This window comes from Crocodylus siamensis, chromosome 10, assembly GCF_052110815.1.
Source record: "Crocodylus siamensis isolate JL-2025a chromosome 10, ASM5211081v1, whole genome shotgun sequence".
In the NCBI taxonomy this organism is placed as follows: domain Eukaryota; kingdom Metazoa; phylum Chordata; order Crocodylia; family Crocodylidae; genus Crocodylus; species Crocodylus siamensis.
In genome coordinates this window covers 20,766,316-20,789,315 of record NC_143404.1, presented here as the reverse complement: position 1 = coordinate 20,789,315, position 23,000 = coordinate 20,766,316, and the positions used below count along the sequence as shown (strand labels likewise).

Sequence of the window (23,000 nt, the reverse complement as noted above, 5' to 3'; positions counted from 1 at the left end):
AAAGAGTTCAAGGCACCACATTTCTAAGAACTAATGGGTCTTTTCCCCCTCTCCATGGTGAGGCATGGAAAGGTAAATCAAAGACTGTAGACTTAAGAGCAACAGAAAATGAAAAGAAGAGCCAATGCAGAAGTGTCAATACAAAAAAAAAAAAAATCAGGAAAAAGCAGCCGATCAAAAATCTCTTCCTAAAATACTATTTTATGCTGTACATGTTTTTTCTGGTCTTATTTAAAAAAATTAAAAACCCTGCAGCTGAAGGACTGTTAAAAAGATGTAAAATTTTGTTTTTGAATGAAACACAAATAGCTTTTTTTTTTAAAAAAAAATATTTTGTTAATCAAAATAATATACATTTTCTTCAACTCACTGCACAGAAAGCTAAATATACTTTTGACTCCTCCTCCATGGTAGCATTATTGTGAATTTCCATAGCCATGAGCCCTGAGGAGGTTCAGAGAGAAGATATTGTATTCAGTATGGTCTCAGTCACTGAAAAGTTCACAACTGATTTGGGTTGCCCTTGACCTCAAAAAAAAAATTCAGCTAAAGTGTTTTAAGTATAACTTTTTTATTCCCCATGTGAAAGTGGGTTTTGCTGTTGTTTTGGAGGGTTTTTTTAATTGACATGTAGTTGAGGGCTACTGGCATATATTGAAGCATATGATAGTCTATATAGATATGATATGATGTGTATATATGATAGATATATGTATATGTGATAGAGTATGTAGATTAAGTAATGGGAATAAAATTGTATGAAAAGGAATGTCATTTTACAATAAGTATGTCAAGTTGGAGACTGCATACTCACCATTCACACCCTCACAGCTGGTGCTGCCTGATTAGCTGTACTTTGAAGTTATATATGTGTTGAGATTTGTTATTCCTCGATTTTACCATAACCACACAGAAACTCTCTGATGGCAACTTAGCATTAGCAGAAACACATTAAGAAAGATTGGTGACAATGCTTCAGAAATTAGTTTAGCACACGTTTCTTCTGATAAACTATGTTCCCATGCTAAACTAAGTTCTCATTTGCCTTAAAAGTTAGAAATTGAGATTTTATTAGGGGTCATTAAATTCAGTACTGCTGCTTAGAAATCTTTCAGGGTCCAAAAAAATGAAGTTTTCATCTGAGCCAATTCTAGTCAAACTAAGCAAAAAATAGTTTTGTAAATAGTTAACTACAAACAAAAGAGAAAATGATAGTTGTAAATACCCAACTGTTGCAATGGATTAGCCTTTCAGCTGTGATAAAACCTGATTTTGTAGTTTGCTGTTGGAGCTGAAAGTGGGAAATTTTTCATTTGAGGTCAACCAAAAATTGACATTTTTTAATTTTCTTAACAAAAAAAAACAACAACATTATTCGGGGTTGACCAAAAGATGTTTTCAAACTGAAAACAACATATTGTTAATATTTTGAGTAACGCTTTGTTATTATTAAATACTGGCAAGTTTAAAAATGAAAAAGGGGGAGGGTTGAAATGAAATATCAAACATCTGTTTAGTTCTTTCTTGTTTTTTCATTACTTTCATCCAAACAGATCTGGTGAATTTAACCAGATTTCTGAAGTTTCAGTTCAACCCAAAACCACACTTTTCAGTGAATCATATACTTTCCAGAAATAATCTCTGAGCTCTCACCAGCTTGCCAGCAAGAGGATGTGGGGGTGGCTGGCAAAGAACTTTATCTTCCTTTTGCTGTAGATATTCGGGAGCTGTGCCCTTTGTTGGCTTCCAACCCTGCTGTGGATTGGTTGGAAATTGCACAAAACAAGCTTACTACAAACCCTAAGGAACTATGTCCACTTATGGCCAGCCTTGCTGCTCATTTCCTAAAGACAGACAAACCATCATATGTCCAGACACCCATCCTAGAAGCATGAGGAAGAAGCAGCAAAATAACCAAGTCCAAATTAACAATGTACTAATGACAAAGTAAAACCATTTAAGTCCCACTGGTTATAACCAAATATTAGCCCTTCAAAATCAGTAGTTATTTGATGGAAATAAAAACAATTTAAAACTACATTGGTGATACAAAGCGCACATTAACGTATGTCATTTCACTATTCCAATTAGACGACAAAAAGAAAAATAATAGGAGGCAAAAATATTCAAAAGAATTAATAAATTAACTCCCAAGTGTGTAAAAGGAATGTTTAAATATTTCACTTTTCAGTCTATACTACCAAGACAAAAAAGGTATTATATAAATGAATGATCATAAATCATTGTTTGAGGAAAATAATCAAGCCATAAAATTTATCACCAGTCCCCGATTATAACATTATCATTATATTAAAAAATAATGTCACTGTTCATCATGCAACCAACTCATGCATGGTAACAGAGGTACTAAAAAATGTACAGCTTCCCTGAAATAATTATATTTATAAATCAATCTAAAAATCTCATCTGTTTGAGCACATACAAATATGCCTTAATATGACATAATCCTCTTGGGTTTGATTCTCCTCCCATACATACATGTGTAATCCAACTGATGCCAAAACTGGGGTGGGAGCAGAGGGGACTGGAAGAATAATCAGGCTTCTTGACCCTATCTTTAATGTGAAGTTTGCTTTTCAAATCCACAAAGCTTACTGGCTCTCAGACAGAAGACAAGCACATAATAAATCAACTTAGACATTTTTTCCAGCTCTTACTCACAATGAAATCCTAAAAATTCATTTACTCTCATCTTTTCCCCACTCTTCACCTTTTTTTTCCTTTTTCCTTTTCCTTCCTCCTCTTCAGTCACCCCCGGTTTCCATTTCTCGTTTTCTATTTTACACCACTCCACTTTGCGTTCTACAATTCAGCTGTTTAAAAAAAAACAACCCAGGACAGAGACCTAGGTAATTGCAAACACCCACATTCTGGAGAATCTGTTTCTCTCTCAAAAACAATTTAACGTTATAAAGGGAAGGGAATCATAATTCATTTGCATAAGTGTTCATTCCATTTATTCACCTCATATGTTTACAGCTCTGGAAAGTCCCTTAAGATTCCCTGAGTGATAAACAGCCAGGAAGGTAACACAACAGTAGGGAGAGGTGAGAAATGTTCTGCTGACCTTATAAGTGGGATTCAAATGAATTTTTCCACCTTCCTTGCATCCAAGACCCAACTGGGGGCTTTGAAGGGGTTTATTTGCTGAAGACTTCAGGGCTCAGACCATGCATTTAGAGCTAACGATTCAAGCTAAAGAAAACCCCCCACATTTGCACAGAAGGAAGCTCTGGTCAGGCGCTCGATACTTCAGCTTCCTGTCTGTACACTCCGCGGTCTAATCTGGGGAAATCCTGAAAACATTATCAGATGCTTGATAAGCTCCTTAACTTTCAAGTACATAGTGATTCAGTTTCGGTCAAAACCTCATTTGAATACATTTAAAAGAATAAATAAAAAATAGGTCTTGATGGGGCAGAGATTAGGTTTTGCATCCAATGTAGTTGGCATCCAAAATAATACACTTGCCATAAACAAACATTTGCCATCCCAGTATCTGATGCTCTGTGTGCTTGTGTGTGAACTTCATGCTCATCATGACTAAAGAGCTTTATTCTTTATTACACAAGGCAGAGTAGAAGCAGGAACAACCTAACTTACTCTGCCCTGTCAGTGTGTTGTTCACGAACCTGAGTAAACCATGTCTAGGAGAGAGAGAAAAAGATTACTTGAATAGCTTATGGCCCGTTGAATATCTTATGGTCCACCCTCCAGCCTTTGTGTGGTGGATGGCAATTACAGTGGTGACTCTGTGTGATGTAAATATTTACCTACTGACTATTAGCCAGAGTACTATTTCATATACATCAGCCATGTGATAAGCTTTTGGTTACTATTGACCAGGGGCTGACTTGACTCAAGGATCTAGAGCAGTGGTTCTCAACCTCATTAGACTCGCCCCTCAGAAAATGCCAACTCTTTGCTTTCACTCGTTTTCTGAGTGCAGAAAAATAATAGAGCAAGTCTTCTGTTACAAAGAGCGCAGATCACAACAGGTCAGAATGGTCTGACACTATGGATTCTTATTTGAAATCTCTGGATTTGTGTTATGAATCATGCATAGGTGTTTGTACACCTAACAATGCTAATATTGAGTGGCACCCCACAGCACACTTCAAAGGAACTAGCAGCATTGCAGGTTGCCACAACACCCTGGTTGAGAATCACTGATCTAAAAAAAGGCAGAGCAGCACCTTAAAGTCCAGCTGGCACAGAGAGGCCTGAACTTTCCTAGGCAATAGCTACTTTTTCAAACATTGCTCATGGATCTAGAAGTGAAGGATTATACATCCTTGCTATCAAGCACCTGAACTATCAAGTCCCTAACCAACATCCTCTATTCAAAATCAGTACTAAAACAATGTTAATTTATAGTTATTTCTCATAATTCATAGTCCATGGTCCCTTTAAGTTCTAGTAAGCTAGGGAGAGTTTCACTTGTTCACATATCTGTACAACTGATGATGATCCTCAAAAGGGTTTACTTAAAACTTTTGAAGCCTCCTGAAGCATTTTCTGAACTATTCGAAGCTTTGTCAGCTGCAAAACTAAGCCATAATGGCCTGAGCTTCAAAAGTGCTCAGTTTTCAGGTCAGAAATCATAAAGAATGAGCTCTTCCATATCTCTGCACTTTTGTACTTTGACTGAGCCTCAGGATACCACAAAAACAAGCTGAGAAATGTTATTTCAGAAACTCTTCCAGCCCAGGTAGAAAATATAGACAATTAAAACACAGTTTTAAAATTGACCAAATTCTTTTGAACTTCAAAAAAGTTCCATGTGGTTCACACTTGGGGCAAAGGTTCCCTTTGGTTTTTGCATGATCTGAACTGGTTCATTCTTCTTCACCACAGACCACCCACAGGTCTGGCAGACATTTCATGGACACATAGCCGAGAGCTCAGCCTTACAACCAACACAAGCACAGATGCTTAAAATGGCTGTATTAAAATAAAGAGCAACAACAACAATTAATAACTAGAGATAGGTACATTCAGATCCAGGTGGGAAGTGTTTGGCTCTGGGCTTCTGATTTAGTTCATAAGGGGTCAGATATGCTACTCCAGCAACAAAACAGAGGCTACAGCAGCTGCACTAGCCCTCAGCATAGACAGGCTTCCCTGGGCAGCACAGAGCTGCCAAACTGCTCTAAGGTGCCTCCCTTTGAATTTCCGGGTGTAGATTATGTGATAAGCATCTGAGGAAGAGAAGAAACATGCAGAGCCTTCAGAGCCTAGCTAGTCTCAGAAGTCCATGGCCCACAGTGTCACAGCACTGAAACTGGGGTAACTTATGCTGAGAGACAAGGCAGAGGATGGAGAGGTATAGAAGTGACTTTTCCCTCTCTAGCTCATTCCTGCTCTAAGACGAATTTGGGAGGGATGGAGACTCTTGCACAGGGTCTGATCCTTTACTCATTTGTGCAGACCTGAGTCTCCTGAAGTCAGCTGAGTTACAGTAGGGCCAAACCAGTGCAAGAGAGGAGCACTGGGTGTGTTGCAGATGCCTAAAAGGCTCAGATCCATATCTATACCCAGTTCTTGAACCATCCTTCGGGCAAATTTATAAGTGTTCAGTGTTGGTTGGGGCCTCTCTCTGTCAGGGATCTTCAGGCTGCTCAAATGATCTTGAGCATGTTATTGCACAAGGAAAATGCAGGATAGTAGCAGTTGTGTTGGGGTTATATGATATGAGCAGTACTCCGTGAAACACTGCTTCCCCCGCACTTGGCTGCCGGCCACCACTGTTAAACTCTTTTTATAAAGAGACACTAATCTAAATTCACCTTGCTTCCATTAACTAAGATGCAAATATTGGTATTTTTAAAATACTGATTACTCAAGCCTCTCAGCACCTCTCAGTTACCCATTTGACAGCTGGTTAAACTGAGGCTCAGAATGACTAACCCACTCACCCAGGATCTCTGCATGAGATATGAGCTGCAAAAGTCTGAGTAGTTGTGCAAGCTCTTACAAGATAAAGGTGACAGCAAGAGATCTACAGTTTGCTTCAGGCAATAGCGAAAAAGATTTAAGGGGAGAGGAACCGTATTGATGACTGAAGAGGGGGGAAAAAAAAGAGACAGAGAAACACAGTGTATCATTCTCAATAGCTTACATCACTCAGGGTGGTTATTATCATCCTACTATCTCATCTGGAAAGTTTTGACTTACGGGGTTTATTTTGTGACAGGAAATCTAGATTTTGCCGTATTCAGAGGCTGGAAGCTCTTTAGGCAAAATGCTGTTCTGCCAAACAAGACAAAGTTACACAGCATATGATAATGGATGGTCACCCGGTACTTTGCAAAGGCAACAAATCATAGTCCAAGAATTGCCATGGCATTGCTGCCTAGTACCAGCTTTTGTAATTTATTTACAGCTCTTTCCTACACCTTGTATAAGCATAATGGGCTGATTCTCCTCTCCCATCCAGAGCAATGCTCTCAAAGCCAAAAAGGATGCAACAGTGTAAAATTCAGAGGAAAAAAAAAATCAGGCCCCAATACATCAAATATTTTTCACAAAAATCTATCCTGCTGTCAGGTCTCTAGCAGTTTCATAAATCTCTGAATACTGCCTACAATGCTTCTTTGAGATGGACTCAGAGATAATGCCATGAGTTATGAATTGTACTAAAAGCCAAACCTCCCTCATTTTGAAGTCTACAGCAAAATTCCTATTATCTTCAATGCGATTGAAATGTCTCCCTAGCTGCACAGCTAAAATAAGGCTTTTCTCTCTATGGGAACTGAGCCCCGAAACTTCCTTCTGACCCTGTTCCATGACACATAGCTTCACATAATTAGCTAGGATTTATAGACTAGTCAATATTTTTAGAGCTGAATTTCAGTCTTCCTATCGCTTTAATTGTTAAGGGCTCCATGATTGATTTATAGGACATTGCTTTAGCATCTGCTTTAAGCAGTTAATTTGAAAAGCATGTGGCAGATACAGAGAACTGGGAAATTACCTGCAAATCACATGTGGCTTACCAATCCCTCTGCATGTTTAGAAGGTGCACAGTCAAATCACAATGCAGGTCAAATTTGATTTGCAAATTATTACTGTGCACGTGACAGATGTATAAATTAGGGCACGATACTCCCACCACATGCAAGCAAAAAGGAGCCACACAGACGGTATCTGAGCAGCAGAATACAGGAGGAGGTGGAGGAAGTAGCAGCTCTGTTACCTACTCCCCTCTCCCTTTGCAACTCAAAAAGCCTCATGCCATGTACACTGATCGAGCCCCATAAACAAGAGGGAGGAACAGGGCAAGACAAGGGAGGAGTAGCTGGATAATAAATGCTCTTGATGATTCGTACTCCTCCGGAGTTGTTTCCACAAGGAAATGCCTGCAGTGATTAAAGCAGAAGCAGTACTAAGCCCCTTCCAGTGCTTCTGCTTTACAAGACATGGGGCCTGTTCTAAGCAGAGCTTTTTACCCAATGTGTTAACTCACGGTCCCTGCAGTTGTGTGCCCTGTAGAGGTCTTCCCTTCCTGGGGGAGGAGAGTCAGATTATCTGACCTTAAACCCTGCCATTGTCACCATGCCTAGATTTCTAGTTCTCTCAGTGAAAGATATGCAAGTGGATTTAATATCGAAAGCAACACTGAAGGAACCAAGAATAATGTAGCAAGGCCTTGTGCAAAATACCACATACATACACACATTGGCCCCTGCCCCAGTCCTAGCCCATAACACCTCCACTACCCCATTGTACATGAAAGCTAATGGTCCGTCTTAGCTTTTTGTGCAGGCTGACTTTGTGACAAATGGCTCTTTGACGAGAGACTAATGTAGTAGTCTTTCAAATGCTGTGGGAAAACAAGTACAGAAATTAATGCGTGAACTTTTGTAGCCAGCCTAAATGAACACAACTATATTTACAAGACAAAGTATGCAACTATTCCCTGGATAATTTGCAAGCACTGATTCAAGAAAACAGGAAGGTCTGAAAGCAAGTTATGAAGACAGGAAGTGACTCGGTCAAAAGCAGCTCTAGGCAGAAGGAGCAGCGAACAGCGATCCTGCAACTGCTGTCGAGAGGGAAGTGACACAGAGGAGGTCGGGAGTAGAATGAGGGTGGTGGAGTGGATCAGAGATTAGAGAAGTATTACAGGGTGGGGAGAGAGCACAAAGGAAGAAAAGCAACATTTAAATTAGGGCCTAAATAATGGCAGAGGAAATAATCTTTCTATAACCTTGGCATAGGCAGGGTACTTGATCTGTCCAAGCGAGGCAAGCTCAGCTAGAGTCCCATCTAGCTACATGGGTCCAGCACAGCTGGGAGCCAATCCAGCCTATTTTGTGGGGAACACTTCCACCAGTATCACAGCACACTCTTTGGGAATCACTGGCCTAATGGATCAAAACCCACAGGCAAGAAGGCAGAGGGAAATCTTCATGAGGAATCAGCTGCCTAGTTAATTCAGGGCTGTCATGACTTAAGCAGTCCTGGGAATGAAAAACATCCAAGCGTTGGAGAACCCTGTTTATGGCAGCCCAGGTGCTTAAATGTGTCCAGGGAGTCTCACTGCCTCTAGCGATAAGGCAGCAGCTGAGCAAGGATTTTGCAAGCATGGAGGTCCCTTTATGAATCACGTCTCATGCAATGAAGTCAATTTTTAAAACATGACTTTGGGTTCTGAATCACAAGGGCACTTATTTGCAAATTTTACCACAGGTTATGAACAATGTTAGTAACAGAGAAACACTGCTTAGTGCTGACAGCTGTTACATAAGCAGGCTGCCCCATCCACTCTATCAATAGTTGAACTAGATACCTTTGAAATCCCTTCAGACCCTAGGAATAAAGGGTCAGGGTGGCCAACCCACAGTACACATGCCACAACTGGCATGGGCAGCCTGTGTGGGGCACATGGCAGACCAGGGAAGAGACAGGCAGCACAGGAGCAGATAAGGCAGAAAGCAGAGCAGCAGGTCAGGCAGGGAACACAGCAGAAAGCGGGGAAGCAGACTGGGCAGGGGGAGGTGATCAGAGTAGCACTCAGGGACTGCTTTGTTGCACACCTGCCCAAAAGGTTGGCTCAACTGGAGTAGGCAAAAATCCAGACCCTCTAACACAGAGGTTCTCAATCTTTCTAGACTTGAGGCACCCTCATTAGACTCAAAGCACCTCTTGGAAAATGCCACCTCTTTATTTTCTTCTTTAGTTGAAAAACAAGTAAAAACTGAGTACAAGACACCAACATTTCTGTTGACAATATGGATTCTTCTTTGAAGTGGGTTTATCGTATGAATCATATTTATACATGTAACAGTACTAACACTGTATGGCTCCCTGGATACCCCTGAAAGGATTTCAAGGCATCCCAGGGTGCCACGGTAGCCTGGTTGAGAATGAATGCTTTAACATGATAAGCCACCATGGTATTAGCTTAAACATGAACCCTAAGTTATTGATACCTCCCCACCACACAGGCCCATAGGTTGCACCTGGATCTTCCACCCCGTGTAAGGCTTCTGGGTGAGAGAAAACCTTGATGATGGTGAAAGAACATTTACTGCTGCCCACAGGCCGTACACTGAATTCTCAGTGCCTCAACCTTGAACTCAGACTGTCAGCACTGAGTCAGAAGGGCAGGCTGCTTCTATATTTGTCCTTCAGGAGAACTAATGCTAGTTTTGGTCGAGTGAAAACCCACAAACAATACCAATGGCGAACACCAGTAAGGCGTCGCAACAGTCCTTTCCAACTCCACTTCCACCTTGACTGAATAAACAAGACAGACAGCCATGTAGAAAAAGAACAACTGAAGCAAAATCAAGGGCTTTACAGCAGTGAACGAGTCTGTAGCATTTCAGGGTGCAGACACACAGAAAATTGACTGTTTTAAATGTGGTTTAAACCATAAATATCCAGATGTACAAGCCAGTTTAGAAAGTTTAAGCCTCCTGGTATGTTTCAAAAGTACACCCGAATAATCAGGTATTATATTTGAACAAGTTCTCCATGACTGACTGCTTAGGGATGGCTCTGCTTGGAGCAGAGGGTTGGACTGGATCAGCATTTCTCAACCTGTGGGCCACAACCCAGAAATGGGTCACAAGAATATATGAAAGGGTCACAAATAAACTTTAAAAATGGATCAGACTGTAAAAATGAATTCTATTTTAAAGGAGAAAAACTTGGGAAACCATGGCTTTTCTCTGGCAAGCTGGCCTGTGAGGGGCTGCTTGAGGTTCCTTGCCCCCCCCACGCATGTCTCCCGCAAACACACCCTGCTCCACACACTGGGGTCTGGGGCCTGGGTCGGGAATGGCCATTGATGTTTATAAATGGGTCCTAGTACAAAAAAGGTTGAGAACCACTGGACTAGATGACCTCCTTACAACCCTAATTTTCTATGTTTCTATGACTGCAGCATATCCCCTGCAATACTCTATTAGTGTGCTACTTGGTATTATTGAAGGCTGGGTGTTAGCACTGCCTTTCATTTCAGCTAAGTGTAAGAAACAGTTACATACCTTTATAGAACCAGCTACCCAGTAGCTTAACAAAAGGGGTGGGGAGGGCAACCAGGGCACTAGGCCCAAGTGCTGACTTAAGAGCTAGAGACAGACATTCAAGAAGCCTGAACATAAATTGATTCAATCTTTGCAGGTTAGTCTAACCTGGCTAGCCTAAACTAGTTTGTAACTGCACAGACATCCCAGACTTGCAGGCACATACCTGCAATAGCTCAGGCTAGAAGCCAAGGGGCACTGGAACAGCCCTCACTTCCTTTCTGTAGTGCTGAGCTGGGCGGGGGGAGGGGGTATGGCCAAGCCCGGATAGGATGCTCCGATTAGGGAGTGGTTCCCTCCCCTCCTTGCTCCTGAGCAGCCGAGCAGGGAGTTGATAACATAGTGTTTATCACCCCATCAGAAAACAAAGCCTCTCTCCATTAGTTCAAGCTCTTAAACAGCTTTCCCAAGGAAGGAACAGAGAGACGTTACCAGCTACCTGTTGATTATCTCCAAAAAGCCCTAAGCCCTGTGTGCCTTTGTCCCATCTCCCACAGTACAGGCCATAACCAGCATGTGGTCTGCTAGGTAATGCTAAGAGGTGTCTGTGTAAGGCAGAGAGAAAGGGGGATCCCTGTTTGAGCAGGGAGTGGTGAGGGGGAGGAGCAGGGAGCAGGAAGAATCCAGGCAGACCCCACTGTACGTGCAGTCTCCGCTGAAGCTGCAGCCAGGGAGCAGAGGGGCAGGGCCAGCCCAATTCACTGGAGCAGAGAGCCCCACCCAGCCCAGAGAGCATGCCGGGATGCTGGGGGACTCTGATTTAACTTAAACCAGGAAGGGGTCTGGGACAGACGTTATATAAACTGGTTTAACCCAAATCAGACATCTCAAACTGGTTTCAGTCATTTTCAAACTGGTTTATGTGCACTGAACATCTGTTCTGTTACAGGTCTTAATTAGTTTCTGATCACTTAAACCAGTTTGTGTGTAATGTCTGTCCCTAGCTGGGCAGAGTGGAAGGCTGGGGCACAAAAACAGCAGCCACCATGTGGCTGGCCTGGCTGCCATTAGAAACCCAGATGCAGCTTCTACCCACACCACACCCCACACAGGACATGGACTTGCCCAGTTGCACCTCTCTGCAGCTACCCAAGACCTGGGACATGTCTGCTCCAAGCAGATCAGGTCACTCCCCAAAACAAAAGCATATGAAAGGCACATAGGAGAATAGGAGTTTCACTGATAGAAGTTTTGTGAGGGTGTGTACATCTGAGAACAAGCACTTCCCAGGGAAGCAACAGATGCAGCCTGAACAAGTGCTGGGAGCACAGCCTTGGGAAATAATGAGAGAAAGACTTTCAAGCTGAAAGGGGCTGGGAGCCAAAAGCAAAGCCACTTTCCCCTGCTGTGTGCAGGGAGGCAGGACTTTGTAAATAAACAAAATCGTGTCAAAGAAACCTGACTCAATCATCAACTTCTCCTCCTGCAAGCAGCTAACAGGAGTCCACGTTGTTGTTACCCACTGGAGTCACAAAGGGTAACAGTGCTGAAGCAAAGACATGACCCCCCCACACACGCACTGAATTACAGCTGCCATTTCTGAAAGCAAAGTTGGATCTGAAGATGCCAAACTAATTTCTTAAGGGACAATATTTTTGCTAAGCCTGTTAGTCACACATCCCATGTTGTTGTTTACAGGACGTGTGATTTTGCCACACATTCACCTAAACAGGGGCCATGATCAATTCTCCACGTTCCCCTGACCCCTTTTCCCTCAGTGGCAGCTGGTAGTCCGTGGGATGGTGCCAGGAAGCCAAGCATCAGCCCATCCGAGTATGTTAGCACATGTGCCAGCCATCTGCAGACTGACAGCTTGAGGTTTTCTCTGGGTCAGGGATTTTTGCACAGTAGACCCAGATCTGTGTTTTCTGTTGTGGGTATTCACCAAAGGACTGGCAGAGATTGGTCTTCTTTGGATGTGAAAATGAACCTTAGGAACAGCACAAGAGAACCATCACGAGACCGCCTCACTCATTTCTGCAGTGCCAAGCTGGGAAAGGGGCACATTACCTGCTTGTCTTTGCTGTTTGGCAGATGAAGGAATACAATTCAGGATCAGAGGGTTTCTCTTTCTGGTCAGGACACAAACCACATATTTTAGATTGTTACGGTAATACACATAATGATAGATATGGGGGCTAGCCTTGTTGAGATCAGTAAGCTGTGAAACCAGCACCTCCCACACATGCAAGTATCATGTGTAGTGTCTGTGGTGCAGCAAATTGATATTAAAGGAGTGTAAGCCGTGCAGCTGCACAAATGCTGACTTGATCAGTGCCCCCAACTGCACGGGCAAATGTGAACCCGACTAGCAGCCCTCAGGTTCCAGGCTGCATCATTTGTTATCAGCCCTGAAAGTCCCTAGCAGCTGTCTGTTTCACTACTGCATATATGACCGTCTAGTACAGAATATTAGCTGGATACTGAACCTTCAGATGTAAACCTCACCCCATCCTACACAGACTGCTGCTGTATCTTTACCCTTTCCTGCAACAGCTTCTATGGATGTGAAAGTGAAACTATTAAGTTTTCCCTGACAAATCTAAAAACCCTGAAACCGGGGGGGGGGGAACAAAACAAAACAAAAAAGGAGCTTGTCCCCACTTTCCATTCAGGGACAAATCTAGTAGTAACAGCTCCCTCTCGTGGCTCATCTTGGAAGAAAATATTTGGTAAAAAGGAAAAACAAGGCATCTACCTAATCCTTCCTCATTTTCCATCACAACTTTCAAGCCCCACACTGCCACCTCCTAGGTTAGGGACAGACATTCAAAAAGCCAGAGTCTGAATTTGAATCATCTTTGCAAGTTAGTCTAACCTGGCTAGGTCGAGCCGGTTTGTACAGCACAGACATCCCCTCAGCACCGAGGAACTCTGGGCGCTTGCCTGCAGCTGCTCAGGCCGGGAGCCAGGGACGCTAGAGCACGTCCTCAGCTGCAAGAAAGCTGTGCGGGGGGCGCAGCCCAGGCTGACCTGGCCAGAGAGGGGTTTCATTCCCCCCTCCCTGTCCCACCAGCAGGGACCCGAGTCAGGTCTGCTGGGAGCCCCCCTCACTGCTGCGGTGGCAGACCAGCACAGCCTGAGGCAGAGGGGAAGAAAAGGAGTTATTCCCCACTACCCGGACTGCCCCCAGGGGGACTGCAGCTGCCTGCCCCGACTGCCACTGCTCGCTCCCTTCTTGGGGCAAGCAGTGGAATAAGCCCCTTCCTGTCCCTTCTGCCAGAAGCTGGAGCAAAGGGGAATAACCCCACTCCTGCCTCTGCCTAAGGGGCCCTGCTGGCTGGCATCTGGTCATGCCCTGCCCGGCTGCTGCAGTAGCAAGGGGCAGGGCCCTGATGGGGACAGCAGCCTCTGTCAGTGTCAGGGATCGCGAGCCCCTTCCCGGCGGGGGGCCACACTGCGGGGCAGGCAGAGCTGCAACAGACTGTGCGCGGCAGCACCAGGGCTCGGGGAGGGGGCCCTCCAACCCGCCACCTCCGCAGCAGCTTGCCTCGTCCCACAGTGCAGCCTGTTACTGGGAAGAGGCTCGCGCTTGGGAATACTGCCACTGGGGCTGCTGCTCCCCCGTCATGGTCACTCCCCGCTGACTGCTCCAGCAGCTGGGCAGGAGCAGAGCCAGGCACCAGCCTGCAGGGCCCCTTGGCAGGGAGAGGAGTTATTCCCCTCTGCCCCCAGGGCACCGCAGAGGGGTCTGCCCACCCTGGCTGCCACCACCACCACACCGCTCTGTGCCATGGGAAAGTGGCAGAATAATTCCCCTCCACTGGACACCAGAGGAAGGGAGGCAGGAGGGGGCTTATACCACTGAGGTTCCCCAAGGCGAGAGGGCAGGGGAATAACCCTGCTCCCTACACCCCTGCAAGGGGCCCTTCTGGCTGGCCCCACCCCCACCCAGCCGCTGGAGCAGCAAGGGGGGGGCGACCATGACGGGGGCAGCAGCCCGTCAGTTTCTCCGGGCAGGGACCCCTTCCCAGGGAAGAAAGCTACTGTAGAGCATGGCGGCAGTGGCAGTAGCACTGGAAGGGCTCTACCCCCCCCAGGCCCTGGTGCTGCTATGCACAGTCCTCCGCAGCTCTACCTGCCCCACAGGAGGGCCCTCTGGCCAAGAAGGGACTCTCGCTCCCCGATACTATGACAGGGGCTGCTGCCCCTATTAAGAGCCCTGCCCCCTCACCCCTGCCACAGCTGGGTGGAGGCATGGCTAGACACTGGCCATCAGGGCCCCCTTAGACATGGGCAGGGACAGGGATTATTCCTCCTCCCTCTAGTATCCGGCAGAGGGGGCTTATTCTACTGCTTGCCCCAAGCAGGGAGCGAGCAACAGCAGCGGTCAGGATGGACAGACCTAGCTGCAGTCCCTGGGGGATAGAGGACAGAATAACCCCTCTGCCTCAGGGGTCACGCCAGCCTGCTGCCGCAGCAGTGGCAGGGGCGCACCTGGCAGACCAGACTTTGGTCCCTGCTGGTGGAACAGACCCTTCTCTGGCCAAACCCCCAACCTACCTGTGCCTGCTCCGGCTGGGGAGCAGAGGGGAGGGGGGCCAGCCCTGATCAGCTGGAGCAGACAGCATGCAGGGATGCTGGGGGACTCTGATGTAAAGTTAAACCAGGAAGGGGTCCAGGACACACATTGCATAAACCAGTTTGAACCAGACCAGTTAAGTCTGATACTACATCCAACCAGGTTTATCTCAAACCGGTTTGGGCCCTTTTGAAACTGGTTTATGTGCACTGAACATCTCTCTCCAAGTCAGATGTCTGTCCCTAGCCTTTGGCTCAGAACTTGAATAGCACTGGTCACTGTAACTGTCTTATAGTTTTTAGCAAAGACTTTATATTATTTTCTCTTTTTGTGTAACTGCCGCGCGGCACTCTCACATTTATGTAACCTTGAAGTAGACTGTTAATCAAAATGAACGCTTTGTACTTCTCTCCACTGGCATTAAGCTACACATGCGCATTCTGTAAATTTCATTTCTTATCTAAAAGTGTCATTTTTACAGAAATGAAACTTATGTAGAAAATCTGCCTAGCAATAATTATGTAAAAGAAAATTATCCTATCTGTATACTATAGTTAGTGTCATAGAGGCAGTCCAACAAACATTTATAAAAGAGGCAAAAAAGCAGGAAGCAGCAGAGACGACAACTGGAAAACTCTGTGGGCCTGATCACCCCGCAGACCGGTTCTCAGCCTCCCCGCCTGGGCGTATCCCAGCGAAGATAAAGGCCTCAGAAATCCGACAACTGACAACGATTCACTGTGTTACAGTATTGCTTTGTGTTTCCCAATTATGAGCCGTTGACCAGTTCTGGGACTTAAGGAGCCGGCAGCCGCACCTAGCTTTGGACTTGTTCCACTGTTGGAACGCAAGGGCTGGCTCTGGAACCTCGTGAACCAACGGACACCCTATAGAATATCCCATTCATGAGCTGTTGACCAGTTCTGGGACTACGGAGTCGGCAGCTGCTGGCTCTGGAACCCCGTGAACCAACAGACCCCTTTAGTATCCGGCATACTGTAACTGAAGAAACATCGGAGACTCCGCTTCTCGACTGCCTCTCATCGTAGCTTAGACAGCATATCTACGCTCGCTATACTTGTATTTACTGCAACTTCGTTCCAACCAGCCTCCCCTCTTACTTGTAAGAGGGTGAGGCCAGGTGAGTGAATAAATCTTTTTATTTTACTCTATATCTACTCTGTAATAACTTTTATAACTAACATTCCATATCAATGAGCCGTTGACCAGTTCTGGGACTTAAGGAGTCGGCAGCCGCACCTAGCTTTGGACTTGTTCCACTGTTGGAACGCAAGGGCTGGCTCTGGAACCTCGTGAACCAACGGACACCCTATAGATTAAGAGACACTAACTACTTACTCTAAGTCGTCTACTTGTGCCAACTCGGCGAACCTCGAGGGCGGCTAAGAGCTACCTCAATTCCGCCCCACAAGCCGCGCGCTCGCACAACTCCGCAAAGCCCGCGGCTCCCCTAAGCGGTGCCGGAGCCGCTAGCCCGGCATTTCGCCACATGGCGTCACGAACAGGATCCCAAGTAGACGATCAGGCCATGCTAGTCTGCATGTGTCCCTGGTGACTGGGACACCGTTCACCCCCATTAACCTCTGATGATCTTTGGAATCATCTTGCTTATCATGCGGCAGGCGATAGTGACCCTAAGACTCAAATCTCTGGTCGCATTTGGGTGAACGAACCAGGAAGTAGAATCTGGACATGCTCACTAGCTGCTGCTGCTCTGGGGTGTGTAATGGCCGCCCCCAAAGTCATATTTTCCCCAACAAATGCAGGGGGAAACGGAGCCCTTGCAGGTATTCTCCCTTCTAAAGGAGATGCGTCACCGGCCTGTGAAGAACAAGCCTCTATTCTAGGGCTCCTTCATAATGTCATAGGAAAGCACCCCCCCCCGGGCCAAATTAACCCCCAGCGAATACCTGAAACTGGGAAGGCCTATGATAGTTTAGTCCGCCGCCGCCACGAACTAGAAGCCGAGAGGGGAGCCAAGAAAAGACTCTTTAACAAAACAGAAATAATTCCCAGTAGAGTGACAGAAGTTTTGTTGCGACACTTCATAAATGCTGTAGGAGCTATAGGAGACTTAGAGTCGCAGCTCCACACTGCATGCCGCAATGCCACAGAACTAGCAGCCGCAAAGGCATCAAGCATGCTGACCAACCCAGAAGAGAGCCCTGAGTGCTTAAAGGAAGCGAAGTTACTTCCATGCCTTCCCCCAACTACTCCAACTGCTCCAGAATATACACTAACTGAATATAAGGAACCACCTCCGTATTCAGAGCCTAACCCTCCAGTTAACACCGCCGCAAAGCTCCTCTACCCCCCAGTCGTTGCTATTGTTCCGCCAGCAGTCGCCGCCGTTCCGCCAGCAGTCGCCGCCGTTCCGCCAGCCGTCGTCCCGCCAGTCACCGCCGCCGCTCCGCCAGCCGCCGCCCCGCCAGTCACCGCCGCCGCTCCGCCAGCCGCCGTCCCGCCAGTCACCGCCGCCGCTCCGCCAGCCGCCGTCCCGCCGCCAGCCGCCGCTCCGCCAGCCGCCGTCCCGCCGCCAGCCGCCGTCGCCGCTCCGCCGGCCGCCGTCGCCGCTCCGCCGGCCGCCGTCCCGCCGGCCGCCGCCCCGCCGGCCGCCGGCCGCCGCCCCGCCGGCCGCCGCTCCGCCGGCCGCCGTCGCCGCTCCGCCGGCCGCCGTCCCGCCGGCCGCCGTCGCCGCTCCGCCGGCCGCCGTCCCGCCGCCAGTCATCACTCCGCCAGCCGCCGCTGTCGCACCACCAGCCGCCGCCGCACCACTAGCCGCTGTCGTTACTACAGAACTTAACCCTTCTGCTACTACTACCACGCTAATATCGTCAATTTATCCACCATTACCATCGACAACTCCGCCATTAGCCGTCTTACCAGTTGCCACCCGAAAAACTACTTTACCAGCTGTTACTCGAAGAGCTGCCTTGCCTGTTACTACCCGGACTCGAAAAGTTATTACTGAAGAAGATGAAGAGGAGGATGACACACTTCCATTTTCTAGAGACGAAGGGGAGCAAGAGGAGGGCGAAAGGGGAGAAGGAGAAGAAAGTATAAAAGAAGAAAACGAGGGTGAGAGCAACCAACGGCATACAGAAAATAACAAAACTAAGGGAAAGTCTCGCGACCCCATGAAAACAGAACGTACAACCATCGTCTTCAGAACGCGCGACCGAAGCGAGTTACGAGAACTCTATTTGGATACACGAATCGGCCCAGATGAAACCCCCGCCATCTGGTTAGGCCGTCTCGTAGTCGTACATGCTATGGAGACACTGGACAAGACAGAAGCGCGATATTTAATGCAACAATCCCAGTGGAGTGGAGAAATCTGCGTGAATACCGAAATTCTAGATGTAGAAGACTTACCAGTGTTATCACCGGCTGCCCTAGCTGTCGGGGCACTTCTCAACTGTCCCCATAGAATCCATGACGGACTCTCTACTCTAGTTGAACAACCAAGAGCTTTGTCACTTATTTATGCCATGATAGGCTGCTCTTTCCTGCGATGGGATCCTAGAGAAAACCAAATTGGCAGCACAGATTTCAGGACCACTATAGACAAGTGGCCACATAAGTACCTACCAGATCCTAGTAAAGTCCCAATTACCCTAGAGGGAGTAGAAGAAGCATACCAAGTTTATGGAGCCGGGTTTGGGCAAGCAGCTCGCCTAGTAATGATTACTGCTGTTGGCAAGCCTAGCAGTACTGTTCTTCATTTACAACGCCAACTAGACTCCCCTGCCAGTCAAACATTAAAACGATTTGCTCTACTCGCAGAACCGCAGTCTTTTTCACCCACCGGAGTTGTATCTCAGTCGTCTTCTCCATTTCCCCCAGCAGCCCTTACAACTCAACCAGTATGGACACAGCCCTCGATTCAACAGCCAAGTCATCCCTCCGCTCATAATTTGCCACAACAACCACCAGCCCAAGGACCACCTACTCGAACGCCATTAGAGCGAGCAAGATTCGGCTTCCTATTGGGGCGATCCGGGCTAGATAAAGCGACTCTCCGAAAGTTATCAGAGGGAGAGCAACTAACCCTCGCCATCAAACTAGGATGGGATCCTAACCGCCAGTCAAAGCCAAAAAATGAGTAGAAGCCGCCGAGGCAGTTAACCTCGGTGGCGAACCTCAACAACTGCATGATCAACGCCCCTATGCAACTATTTACATCAAAAGCAACTCATCCGATAAAGGCCCTCTAGGCCTCAAGATGGCAATAGCAATTAAGTTCCTCCTAGACACCGGAGCACAAATTTCAGTCATCCAACTATCTACCCCCCACACCCCGCTTAAAAAAAGAATCCACGTACAAGGCCTAAACTCCGTCGCCAGTGTCACGTTAGGCCGTTGTGTACAGCACCCAACAGGAAAGTCGTTCGTAGCAGCGATAGGAGATGTCAACCTACTCGGTGTCTCAGAGATCCTCAAATTTAATCTCAAGCCTACACTTTTACAAGCATTTCCAGTTGAACCCTGTAAAACATCGAGCATCGCACCCCATACGCCGAAAGTCATCAATCACCTGTCGTGGCGCTACACGCCCATCCCTACAAAGTCACATCTTCGAGAGTCACTCCAGAAGCTTCTCAATGAACTACAAGAAGCAGGCCGTATTTCCAAAATTTCACATGCTAAGTTTCTATCACCTGCCTGGGGCATTGCAAAACCCGGAAGCCCTAACGAAGCTCGACTCGTAGTTGACTATCGTCGTGCCAACAAGCAAGTAGAACCTTTATCGCAGCCCAGCCTTAAGACGCTACCACAGACTTTAAGTGAAATGATAGCCTACCAGGCAACCCCCTGGTTTGGAAGTACCTTAGACCTCAAAAACATGTTCTTCTCTATCCCTATTATCGATGACGTCGGGATACTTAACATGTGTGTAAATGGACAAATGTTTAAATGGAACGTCTGTCCCCAAGGGTACTGCAATTCACCAGCAGTAGCCACGGCAGCCATCAACACTACCCTTGAAGCCTTCTCTACGTCTGAGGATGTTCGCATCTGGAGTTACGTTGACGACATTGCTATCATGGGCAGAACTCCAGAAGTAGTAACCCAGACTACAGCAAAGTTAATACATCATTTACAAGCCCATCAATGGACTGTAAACATGCAAAAATCTCAACTCACCGCAAAGCCACACATTTCCTTCCTTGGCGAAGTATTTGATCATAACACTCGCAAAGCAACAACGCATACAACTCCAACCATCCCCTGGATCAAAGGTACTACCCCAACGAAAAAAGAAATTCAACAATTTCTAGGCCAGCTGAACTGGCACAGAGCGCATGTACCAACAAGTCAACTAGAAGTCATCGCATGTCTACATCAGCAACTACGCGTTAAAACTGATACTTGAAGCATATGTGACCCCACTCACGACTATGATAAGTTACAAGAACTCTTAGAAGCCACCTCAACTACAGTTCTCCACAGCGTCAGCCCCAATGAGTCTATAACTGTCGCCCTCGGACATACAAGTCAAATACTTTGGGCAACCGGCACAACCAACGATAACAAGCTAGTATTTTCAACTTATAAAGCCATGCAACCGTCCCAACTTCGGTATGGAGTCACAGGAACCCTCTTACTAGCATCTCAGCTCGCTACAGTTGCCTATCCCAGCATCTCTATAACCACCGGAACCCTCATCGGATCAGGCGTCACACTACTTCCACTCCTAATTCCCGACCGACCAGACCCAACTTTTCATGGCTTAAGTACCACCTGGCAAGAATTAGTACAAGTCTTCCATTTTCACTTCCACCACTGGAAGACGAAAGACGCGCCAGCAAGTTCAACACCTTCCCTCCCTCACCAAAACCTCCTACTAATGTATGGCACCATCCTGCCTGCCTGGATAGCGTCAGATGGAAGTACAGCCCATGGTGGAGCACATGGATTCTTCTGTAGCCCATGCCAATACATTGAAGTAGAACCTGCAGCCCCACCTCCAAACGCACAACTGGAAGAACTCCTCGCATTCAAAGGAGCCCTCCAACACTGCCTAGATGCTCATAATGTCCGTGAACCTGTCCCTGTAATAGCTGTTGACTCCCAATATATCTACAAAATATTAACTGGACAAGCACAAGCCACAGAAAACCAACTCTTGTGGAATGATATCTTTGCCATATTGCCTCAATTTAAAACAATACCTCTGTTACAACACACCCGCTCACACCGACCAGACACTAACCCAGTCCACGCCCACATCGACACCGTGTTACAAGATGCAGAGAAGCGTGCAGAGGCCATCAAGAAAACAGCAAATAGACCACAACAAGTTGCAGCAGCCATCCTCACTAAGACAGATGTCAATAATCAACACTTAGTGCAATGGCTACATGAGTTCTGGGGCCATATCAGCCCCAACAAAGCTCATCTCAAATGGAAGCGAGTAACTGCTGAAACGCCACCATTTACCTTCACACTTAAAGATTGGAAGGCACGAAGTCAAACCTGCTATATATGTAATAAAGTCAAGACTATGCCTACCGCATCGGCCAAACAAGCATATGACCCAAAGTACTTTTCCCCAGGAAAGACGTGGCAAGTTGATCTCATGGGACCACTCCCTGGAGTCAAACGTCAGGCTAAGGCATTAGTCCTAGTCGATCTAGGCACCAGACAATTGCAATGCATCCCGCTTACGAAGACCACCGCTAAAACCGTCTGTTCTGCACTACTTCAGGCCATGAGCCTCTGGCAAGTGCCAAATGAGATCCAATCTGATGGGGGACCACCCTTTATGTCAAAGGCCCTAGCAGTTTTTTGCAACACCTATAACATCGTCTGGCACACTCACATACCATACCACCCACAGTCAAATGGCGTCGTTGAACGTTTCATAGGCATCCTCAAAGAAAAACTCCGTCTAACAGGAAACGGCACATATTCAAATTGGACGAGCCGCCTACCACAAATTCTGATCCAACTAAATGAAGACAAGTCGTTATGGACTGACAGAAAGCAAGAAACACCAGAACCGTGGGAGCCTCGATTCCAGCCGGAGGAACTTGTCTGGGTAGCCATACCGGGGCCTAACGAAAAGAAACAGCTTCTATACCAAGGAACAATACAATCTGCAGGAACTTACCCAAACACTTATCACGTTAAAACTGACACGCCCAATAAGACATTATTAGCCCATCATAATTGGCTGAGTCGTCGTTCCGAGATAAAAGACTAGCTATTATTCTGTATATAGCTTTTATACCCTGCCTTAATCAGTTTATTTTCTCTACAGGCAAGTGTATCGTATGGGACAGCCATTCGGGAAACCTTCGTCACCCATCTTGTATACGCGCCTTGACTCCGTAGAAACCACTCCTCCGAAGAAGTGGCTGTATTCCCTGCTAACGCGATACGTCGGCGAGCCTATTCATCGTTCCGTTAACACTACCCCTGCGCATCACTGTCATAACCACTATACAACACCATCTGTCACGCCTAAAGATTCCCGTAAATGAACTATAGCTACAAGCTAATGCCCACCATGCTATGTCTATCATTAGTAACACACTCTGTTTACCTGTTCCTAGTTATTACACCTATCTAATGAGCTATGTTGCATTACAATTCCAAATGTTTCCATTCCACTTAACCAACAGGTTAATAGTATTCGCAAAATAGCTACCCGTGTCAACGGCATCGCTGGCGTTGGCAACAGTCTACTTTCTCAAGTCTTTAATGCACTAGGTTTTAATATTTCATCTTGGCTATCTAACCTACTTTCAGCACTCCTCTTAGTATTTGTACCTGTTATCATTTTCTTTTGTATTTGTTCTTGTGTTATGAAGTATATCCAAAATCGTATAAACTCTGTAAGTGCCTTTGTCTATACCAAACTTTCTAATGAACCTAACGAAGAAGAACTA

The 23,000-nt window shown here is 46.4% G+C and overlaps 1 long non-coding RNA gene across 1 annotated transcript in view; it reads left to right on the top strand.

The window, feature by feature from the left end:
* The window catches only part of LOC149856342 (uncharacterized), a 35,789-nt gene extending 12,789 nt beyond the window's left edge, over positions 1-23,000 (top strand). Inside the window, exon 2 of the long non-coding RNA XR_016444450.1 lies at positions 22,370-23,000. This is a non-coding gene — a long non-coding RNA (uncharacterized LOC149856342). The remainder of the gene's footprint in view (positions 1-22,369) is intronic.